We start from the raw sequence: 9,536 nt of genomic DNA, 5'->3' as shown, positions 1-9,536 counted from the left end.
CAGTTAGAGATTTCGGTGTACATCTCTACAATTATGTTTAAATGTTAATAAATGCCATCAATTCTGTGATAAAATCAGCACTGGGAATAGGAATGTCGATAGTAATAAAGTTAATTCTATCAGAAATGAGAGATTTATAATAAATTATGCTAGGATTAACTAATTATGAATATAATTTCAACTCCTGTTGTAGTGAATACGTATTGGTAGGTGTGAGTAGGTCTCTGGAGAAGTCAGGTAGATCTCTCGAGAAATCTTTGGAAGACCTCTTGAGACGTCTGTGGTAGATCTTTCGAAAGGCTTTCGTAGATCTTTTGAGAAACCTCTGAATGATCTGTTGAAAAGTATTTGTTTGATTTCTTGAGAGGTCTTTAATAGGTCTGTTGAGACCTCTTTGGTAGATCCTTTGAGGAACCTTTGAAGAACTTGTTGAAAAGTCTTTGTTAGATCTCTAGAGACGACTTTGGTAGCTCTCTTGAGAAGCTTTGATGTATCTTTTGAGAAGTCTTAATTATATTATTATAAAAGTTTTAAAACTATAAAGTTATTTTTATTTAGACATGAGCTTATGTATTATTTACATAAACTAGATGGAATAGTGATAAATATAAGGACAGGAAACAAAATTAAGTTGAAAAATTCATATGAATTTAAGCACTCCTTTGCTGAATGTTAAATAAAAAAAAATCTAAAAATGATTGTCAAAGACTGACTTCTTCAAGGTAAATTGGATTAGGGAAAAAATTGATGGAAATGGTTTAGATGTATCTCAACCCAGTTTAATTCTTCAATCGGATAATTGAATTTTAAACGTATTTTCTATAAATCTTTTGCATGTTTTATCTTCCATATACATCAAAGAATAGATTATTCTTGTAAGGACTTTGCTAGAGAAGAATAGGAATTATATAATTTCATTTCTCTATCTGGAGTTTTCCAGGTATTCTTCAAGTGTTTAACATCTAAATAGGTGGCCAGTTTCTCATGGGGGAAACTGACCCCTATTTAGAATCTTAGAAATGACTGTTTAGAACAAGGAGGGAAGGAACACCTCTTTGGTAGATCGACCGTATGTTGGGTTGCCTTAACCATTAATCCAATCCATACCTAGAATTTTTATAATTTTTTTATGATTAAGTGTGAACAGCTAAAACTCAGAAACAATATCTGTAAGTCTTTTTTTATTTCGTAAAGGTCAACTAAAGAGCTTTTTTTAATTAAAAAATCTAAAAATTAAAGTGAGTTTTTTAAGAGTTTTTCTGAAAGCGGTCTAAATTTATTTAATTTCTTTCCAGGATAAACTTTNAACGATGGTATGTTTTCTACATTAGGAAGGAAGGGTTGTGTTCATCTGAAAAAAAATAAATAATAAATTATTAAGAATTTATTAGACTATGATGAAGTTATTTTTGATGCTTTATCTTTCAAGTTATCTTTAATTTAATCTATTTTTACAGATATAGTAACAGAGTAATCGTATTTTTATCAGAGGTATAAACATTTATCAATAGCAGCTGTTACTTTTAGAATGTAAACAAATTGCTGAATTTTACGTTTAGTTTTATTAAAATAGAAGAGTTTTCTGTGGGATTTTTATTAAAGAATACATTGCGAAATTAAATGTAGCGTTTACAATAGGTGCGGGTTTTGTCGAGCGAATATAACCTTTCATATAAGAGATGTAACTTTCATAATACCAGGTAATAACCCTACAGCTTTTGCTTCGCCTCTTAACACTGTTTGTCTATTGTTACGATTGGATGTGAGAATCGTTCCTGAATCGATAAAACGACGAGAGAAATGGGAACGAAAGCACCTGGCAAAAAGGAATGGAATGTAACTCTAAAACCTTTAGAAATGTATAAAAGTCGGTAGTAAATTTACGTGAAATGTATTGCCTCTTGATGCTTACGTAAATATTTTAAATTTTTGGGCCAATCTGTGATTTATATTCACTATTTAGCTGTAGGTTAATCATGAATATAACACAAAATCTTTAACGGGAGCAATGAAAAGGTTGTAAACATGTTAATTTATTCTTCAAGAATGCTGTTTGTTTGCTCCTTTTTAAAACTAATTGAATAAAATCAAATATGAAAAATTACTCTATGATATATAGAGTAATTTTTCATATTTAATTTATCAATAGCGATTTAAACAAAACATTAATTTTGTTTGTTTAAATATACAATACATAACTTTATATTTTTTATTATTGAACTCGTAATTCAAATTTCATCTACTTCTAATCAAAATAGAAGGCTGAAACTTTGAGGTCAGATTTAAGTTCTGTGACAATGCATTTTAACGATTTTGGGGGCAGTCCACTCCACCATCTTCCCTATCCTGAAACAGATAAACATAACATATATGTGTGTGTGTGTGTGTGTGTGTGTGTGTGTGTGTGTGTAAATGTACTGGTTATATGTAATGTAGTGATGTAAGTGGTAGGATGGGACACCCATGCCATACTCATTCTAAATCTCGAAAAACAAGATCATTAAAGAATTTTTTAATTTTTAAAAATAAATTTATATTATTTTTAAGAATTATCTCTAATTATTTTGTATTTTTAAGCAAGATAAATTAAATAAAATTAACATGAAAATAAAATTAGATTTGATGTAATAATCCTATGCTATAATAACGTTTAGATGATTTATTCTTAAGTCTAAGCGACTTTAAATATAATTAACTTTCTTTCGTGTTGAAAAGATGATAATTATACATTTATTGAAATTAAAAATTAAGTAAATAATCTTAATTTTAATCGTGTATTGAAGTTTCATATAAAGATTTCTAATTTATAAATCAATGGCACAATAGAAAATGGATCAGAAGAAGGTTCACTACAAATGACTTTCTTTAGATTAATTCTTTTTTTATTTAGAATTATAGAAATATAAAATAAAATATCATTTTATGTAAGATAAATCCTTAAAATATTTCATTATAATTAATTTTTTTTTTTTTTTGCAAAAATAAAACATTTCCAAACTGAAACACGCGATAAAATGATAAATATGATACTTGAAAAGACACTTCAGAAGCATTTGTAATGTAGTAACTCTTTTATCTAATAAATAATTTCATAAATTTTTTAAAAATTTAAAAATAAATCTTGAGTTCTTGAGCTATAAATTAATATAGTCGAACCTCCAATAACGGTCATTCCTAAACGGCGGCCATTTTCTCAGAAATCTTTCTCTTTTAAATGGATAAAAAATAACCTCCAAATGACGGCCAGTTTTTATGTTCCCGTCAACGGCCGTTGTTTAGAAGTTCGACTGTACAGTACGTGTTTATGATAATATACAGTAAAGCACATATTGGAGTACACTTTACGTTTACTTTCTAAACCTGTTATAGCTTTATATTATAAAAGTATAAAATATATACTAAATGTAAGCCAGGTTAATAGAATATCAATGCAGGAAATAATATATACAGTAGTACATCTAATACGCATAGAAACGTCTGTGCTATAGCTTTATTGGTACCTAAATAAATCAATTTAACGTACAATATGTATATAGTAAACCTATTTATATACCATATCGATTATACACATACTGTATACAGTATTAATTAATATGTGCATACACAAGTTAGCTCTTCACTTATGCTTTAGAGTCTATACATATAATGGTCACCTCACAACGACGGCGGCCATCTTTTGACATAACCTCCGAATAACGGTCATTTCCACACAACAGCCAGTTTATATGCCAACAGTTAAAGTAAATTGATATTTCTCTCGGCAATATATTCGTATAAAAACCTTTATATTTCGCTATCTTACCAAATTTCGTTTCAGTTTATGCTCTAAATTTCCATTCATAGCGTATCTAATTCTCTGCTTCGATTTTCCTAGCAACCAGGACGAAATTAAAGTGGGAGATGGAATTCAAATTGGGGGAGGGAAAGAGAGAAAAATAGCATGTGACGAAAATTACCTAAACTGGCATTTAGAAGAGGAATTGTACTTATAGGAATATTCTGGGGATGAAAATGTGACGTCACAGCTCCAGGCAATTCGATAGTAATTTGGTTTTGGATACGCAAAAGGAAAAATAACGTTGACAATTGTGTCGTGATGGTACATCCAATTTGGGAGAGGAAAGAATAAATAAATAGATAAAAATAAAAATAAAAAGAAGCAAAATAAAAAAATGAGCAGAGGAATTTTTTCTCTCTTCCTATTATTTTATTCCTTCTGGAGATTAAGAATTCTGAAGACGTATTGATAGATTATATTTTAGAATTTAGAATTAATTATTTTCTCTCTAACTGTTTTAAACTCATAAATGTAAGCTATAATCAAATTTAATATAAATAATTGCTCGTTTTGTATGCATTTTGAAAAAAAACGTTGCTAAAAAGTGGGTCTCCATTTAGAGGTGTCCGTTGTTAACTGTTTGTATTTTATAGCGGAAATGTCAGCATGTAAATCAATTTTTATACTTATTTACATAAATTATGTAATTTTTATGTTGTTAAAACTTCTGGGAATATTCTATAATATCGTTGAAACTGATTAGAATAATCTGTAAAGGATATTTATACATTCGAGATGGAATATTAAAAGAGAAATTGCCAAATGGAAGTATGTCAAATATTGTAAAGGAGGATGTCAAATGTTTGAAACTTCCCTTTAATTTCCTTTTACAGTTCGAAAGGTCTTTGTCGATATTCTTTTTTATCGTAAAAAGTAATAAAAGATTATTATATTTATTGAAAATTTAAAAAAAACTATAGTCTATTTCAATTTGTTTTATCGTTATAAGCTCTCGCATAGGGTTGAAAAATGTTATAAAATTCCTTAAAAATTTAAATAAAAATAAGAAAAACACATATAATTAATAAAATAAATTATATTTAAAATCATTTAGACGTTTCTAAGCATGATTAATTTAGCTTAGGCCCAAGTCTACTGCTCTGGGAGACCCTTTGGGTTTAAACAACAGGCCTTTTTAGGCCCTCGTAGTGCCCACAAGGCGTGAAATGAGTAAAAAAAATCTAAAATTTATTTAATTTTATATTAAAATATTAATTTATTAAATTTATAATTAAGATTATTTCTGATTTATTGATTCTTTTCTGATCAAAGTAAACTATGTTAGGTTAATCACTTATATAATAAATAATTAACCGATTATTTCTGACGTTGTAGTAGTTCTCTTGGATATTTTAATTGATCAAAATATTCTTTTATCGGAGAATTTTTATCGATATCTGTGTGTATTCACTGTTAAAAATAGAATAAATAAAACGGAAGAGATATGAGGTATTATTGATTTAATCAAATCATTAAATTTAATGGTATATATCGGGATATGCAAAACTAGGCATTATAAAAAAACCTGTTCCTAGTTTATTGGATTTTTAACTTTTATAAAATTACGTACGATGGAAAAATTGAATACAAGCATAAAAAAATATGAAGGAAATGCATATTTATCAGAAAATATAATTTGTCTTGTTATCGTTCCATGTTAGACATAAATGGATTTTAACATGCGATGGTAGACTGCAAGGAAACGCAACACATGGGCGAGCTGGGTGGTGCCTCTACCAGGGAGGATTTTCTATGGGAATCTGGCCCTATTTAAGTGTTAAATACTATAGGAAATCGGTTCTTTTAAAGTAATAAATTCTATGAAAAATTCGTTCCTTTTAAGTGTTAGATTCTCTGAGAAACTGGCTCCTGTTTAGGTGTTAGATGCGTGAACACTAGAAAAACCAACGACCAGCCCATTGGCGAGACACAAACCCACGACCAACTGCTAAGGCTCAGTAGTTTTCAACACTCGAAAATTGGTGGTCTGTTGTTAATGGAAGCTAAAGGAAACAAATCTGAATAAATTGAAAAGGAGCATCCCTTAAATTTGATCATTTTAAGTGTTATATTTTTTAAAAATGTAAATAAAATGTTAAAGATGCCATACTTTAAAATATAACTTGTCAGAAAATATTAAAAACCACAGAATAAAACTATAAGAAACGAGTAGAATATCTAAAACTATAAAGGAAAGAAGTAAGAAATTTTCTCACTTTTTCCTTGATAATTTTGATTAAAAAAACAATAATTTAAAAAATTAAACAAAAATTTAATATATTGTTAATGTAAGAAAATTATATAGTAAAAAAATATTGTAACAGTTTGTAAAGAGGCCTTAAAGTTTTTAAAACGTTTTAGGTTAAGAAATTAAAAAGCAAAAAAAATTAAGTAAAAATAAAATAATGCAAATAAAATTGTAACATATTTAAAAAGTTTGTAATGAAAAACGTCAACGCGAATGGAGTTTTAATGTTTGTTTTAGTACAATATTTCAGGGGGAAAAAAGTAAATTTAAAACAAAATATATGAAATATTGCAACAACAAACATTAAATCAAAGATGAAGTATATATAAATATTTAAATGTGCACAGAAATGTATTTCCTTGACGTATATTTTCCTATAATAATCTTCAAAGTACCTCACTAAACACGGTTTCGTATAAATGATTAGGAAATTAATATAAATTCGATGAAAGCCGAAAATGGAACAATTCAATAACGCTGTCTTCCAATATTTATCAAGGAATGTATGAAACTATTATATTACAAATATAGCAATATCCCATCGAAATAGAGAAGTAAAGCATCCCGTCGAAGAGAATTTTGGAAGCTAACAAGAGAATAACAATTTTATTAATGAGAGAGGTATTTAATCATCGCAACTGGAAATTATATTTGAGGACCATGCCACCAAACAGTAATCAATAACAGAGAAATCTAGGAAGAATACCAAGAATAGAATCATACAGTTAGAGATTTCGGTGTACATCTCTACAATTATGTTTAAATGTTAATAAATGCCATCAATTCTGTGATAAAATCAGCACTGGGAATAGGAATGTCGATAGTAATAAAGTTAATTCTATCAGAAATGAGAGATTTATAATAAATTATGCTAGGATTAACTAATTATGAATATAATTTCAACTCCTGTTGTAGTGAATACGTATTGGTAGGTGTGAGTAGGTCTCTGGAGAAGTCAGGTAGATCTCTCGAGAAATCTTTGGAAGACCTCTTGAGACGTCTGTGGTAGATCTTTCGAAAGGCTTTCGTAGATCTTTTGAGAAACCTCTGAATGATCTGTTGAAAAGTATTTGTTTGATTTCTTGAGAGGTCTTTAATAGGTCTGTTGAGACCTCTTTGGTAGATCCTTTGAGGAACCTTTGAAGAACTTGTTGAAAAGTCTTTGTTAGATCTCTAGAGACGACTTTGGTAGCTCTCTTGAGAAGCTTTGATGTATCTTTTGAGAAGTCTTAATTATATTATTATAAAAGTTTTAAAACTATAAAGTTATTTTTATTTAGACATGAGCTTATGTATTATTTACATAAACTAGATGGAATAGTGATAAATATAAGGACAGGAAACAAAATTAAGTTGAAAAATTCATATGAATTTAAGCACTCCTTTGCTGAATGTTAAATAAAAAAAAATCTAAAAATGATTGTCAAAGACTGACTTCTTCAAGGTAAATTGGATTAGGGAAAAAATTGATGGAAATGGTTTAGATGTATCTCAACCCAGTTTAATTCTTCAATCGGATAATTGAATTTTAAACGTATTTTCTATAAATCTTTTGCATGTTTTATCTTCCATATACATCAAAGAATAGATTATTCTTGTAAGGACTTTGCTAGAGAAGAATAGGAATTATATAATTTCATTTCTCTATCTGGAGTTTTCCAGGTATTCTTCAAGTGTTTAACATCTAAATAGGTGGCCAGTTTCTCATGGGGGAAACTGACCCCTATTTAGAATCTTAGAAATGACTGTTTAGAACAAGGAGGGAAGGAACACCTCTTTGGTAGATCGACCGTATGTTGGGTTGCCTTAACCATTAATCCAATCCATACCTAGAATTTTTATAATTTTTTTATGATTAAGTGTGAACAGCTAAAACTCAGAAACAATATCTGTAAGTCTTTTTTTATTTCGTAAAGGTCAACTAAAGAGCTTTTTTTAATTAAAAAATCTAAAAATTATTTCAAATATAATGAATACAGCTTATAACCGAATATTCAATTTATTACATCAAATATTTATATAAAATTCTTTAAAATTGAAAATAAAAAATATATGTATAGATTATCGATATGAAATGCTTATCAGTAGGTCTACTGATTTATTCATTTGAAATAGCTTTGTATTCTAATAAAATATTTCTAAAAAGGAGATAAATTTGATTATAAGGTTTCCAATAATATTTAATAATGATAAAAATTTACTATTTAGATTATTATTTAGAGAATCAATTTTTAAACGTATAGGCCTAAATTTTATTTGTAAAGATTATAAATAATTATTTTTAAGAAAATATTTTGTTTAATCTATTTAATTTTCTCGTAAATAAAGCAAACAAATTTATCACACGTCAAGACTGTAAAATTACATTAATAAATCAATGAGATCAAAAGACTATTTTGATTGCGTTTAGGTGATTCAAATCATGAAAAAAAATGATATTATTATTTATCCAAATGACTTATTGTTAATTTAATAACTTATGATATGTTTATCCTATATTTTAATCTTGTAAAAATCCAAGTTTGTGGCCCATCAGTGGTAGACTAGAAAAACCACTGAATACCGCACGGGTTCGTGCTTTACTGTCGCGTGAAGTTTTCCGGGTTTTCTTCACGTGTCTAACACCTAAATAGGAGCCAGTTTTCCGTAGAAAATCCTCCTGGGAAGCATTTCCCCTGACTGATAGCCCTTGTGCTGCTTTGCCTTATTCCATCAATCCAATTCGAAGTTTGTCTTCCGATGAAAAGCTTACAAGGAAGAAATATTTCTTTTTCATACTCATATATTTTTATACACTTACACATTTCTTTATATAGGTATAACATAACATGTTTTACACTACCCAACTTATTACTTTTAAGAAATAATCATTCTTTTTGTACTCTTTCCTCCTAGTGAGTATTAGTACCTCACTTTAAAAGGGCCTAAACATATCCTATTCAGACTGCTCATGAAAATTGCTAGTAATTTTCACCTATCCTCCAGAGAGGTGACGATGCCTTGACCATCCTGCCGACAAAGTAATTACTCTTATTTTATTCACTGTTATTCTTACACTTACGCAATTTTCATTGCATAAATAATCATCTCTTCATGCCATTTACGATAAACTCGTTCTTCCAACGTTTTACAATTTTGATGGAGATGAAGGATGGAGATGTTCGGAATTTTAATGTAAAATTTTTATAATGGTACCGAACAGTTTAGACACGAATACTTTTTTACAAAAATGTGATAGAGAAATTACCGAGTTTTTATGTTCAGGTAAATCCATATTCATACCATTCTAAATATTAAAACTATAGCGTAGAGCATCCCCGAGGGGAAGAAACAATGGTTTGAAGATGCAGTAAATGGAACAAAGTACTCCATAAAAGTAGTTCGCACCAAAACTCATTTATTTAAGTATAACACTTATCTAGATAACCGTGGAGATTCAATTTTGTACAA

The sequence above is a fragment of the Centruroides sculpturatus genome, unplaced genomic scaffold (genome assembly GCF_000671375.1).
Source record: "Centruroides sculpturatus isolate CEXI.00-Female unplaced genomic scaffold, Cexi_2.0 scaffold525, whole genome shotgun sequence".
Taxonomy (NCBI): domain Eukaryota; kingdom Metazoa; phylum Arthropoda; class Arachnida; order Scorpiones; family Buthidae; genus Centruroides; species Centruroides sculpturatus.
Note: the sequence above shows the minus strand (reverse complement) of the source record.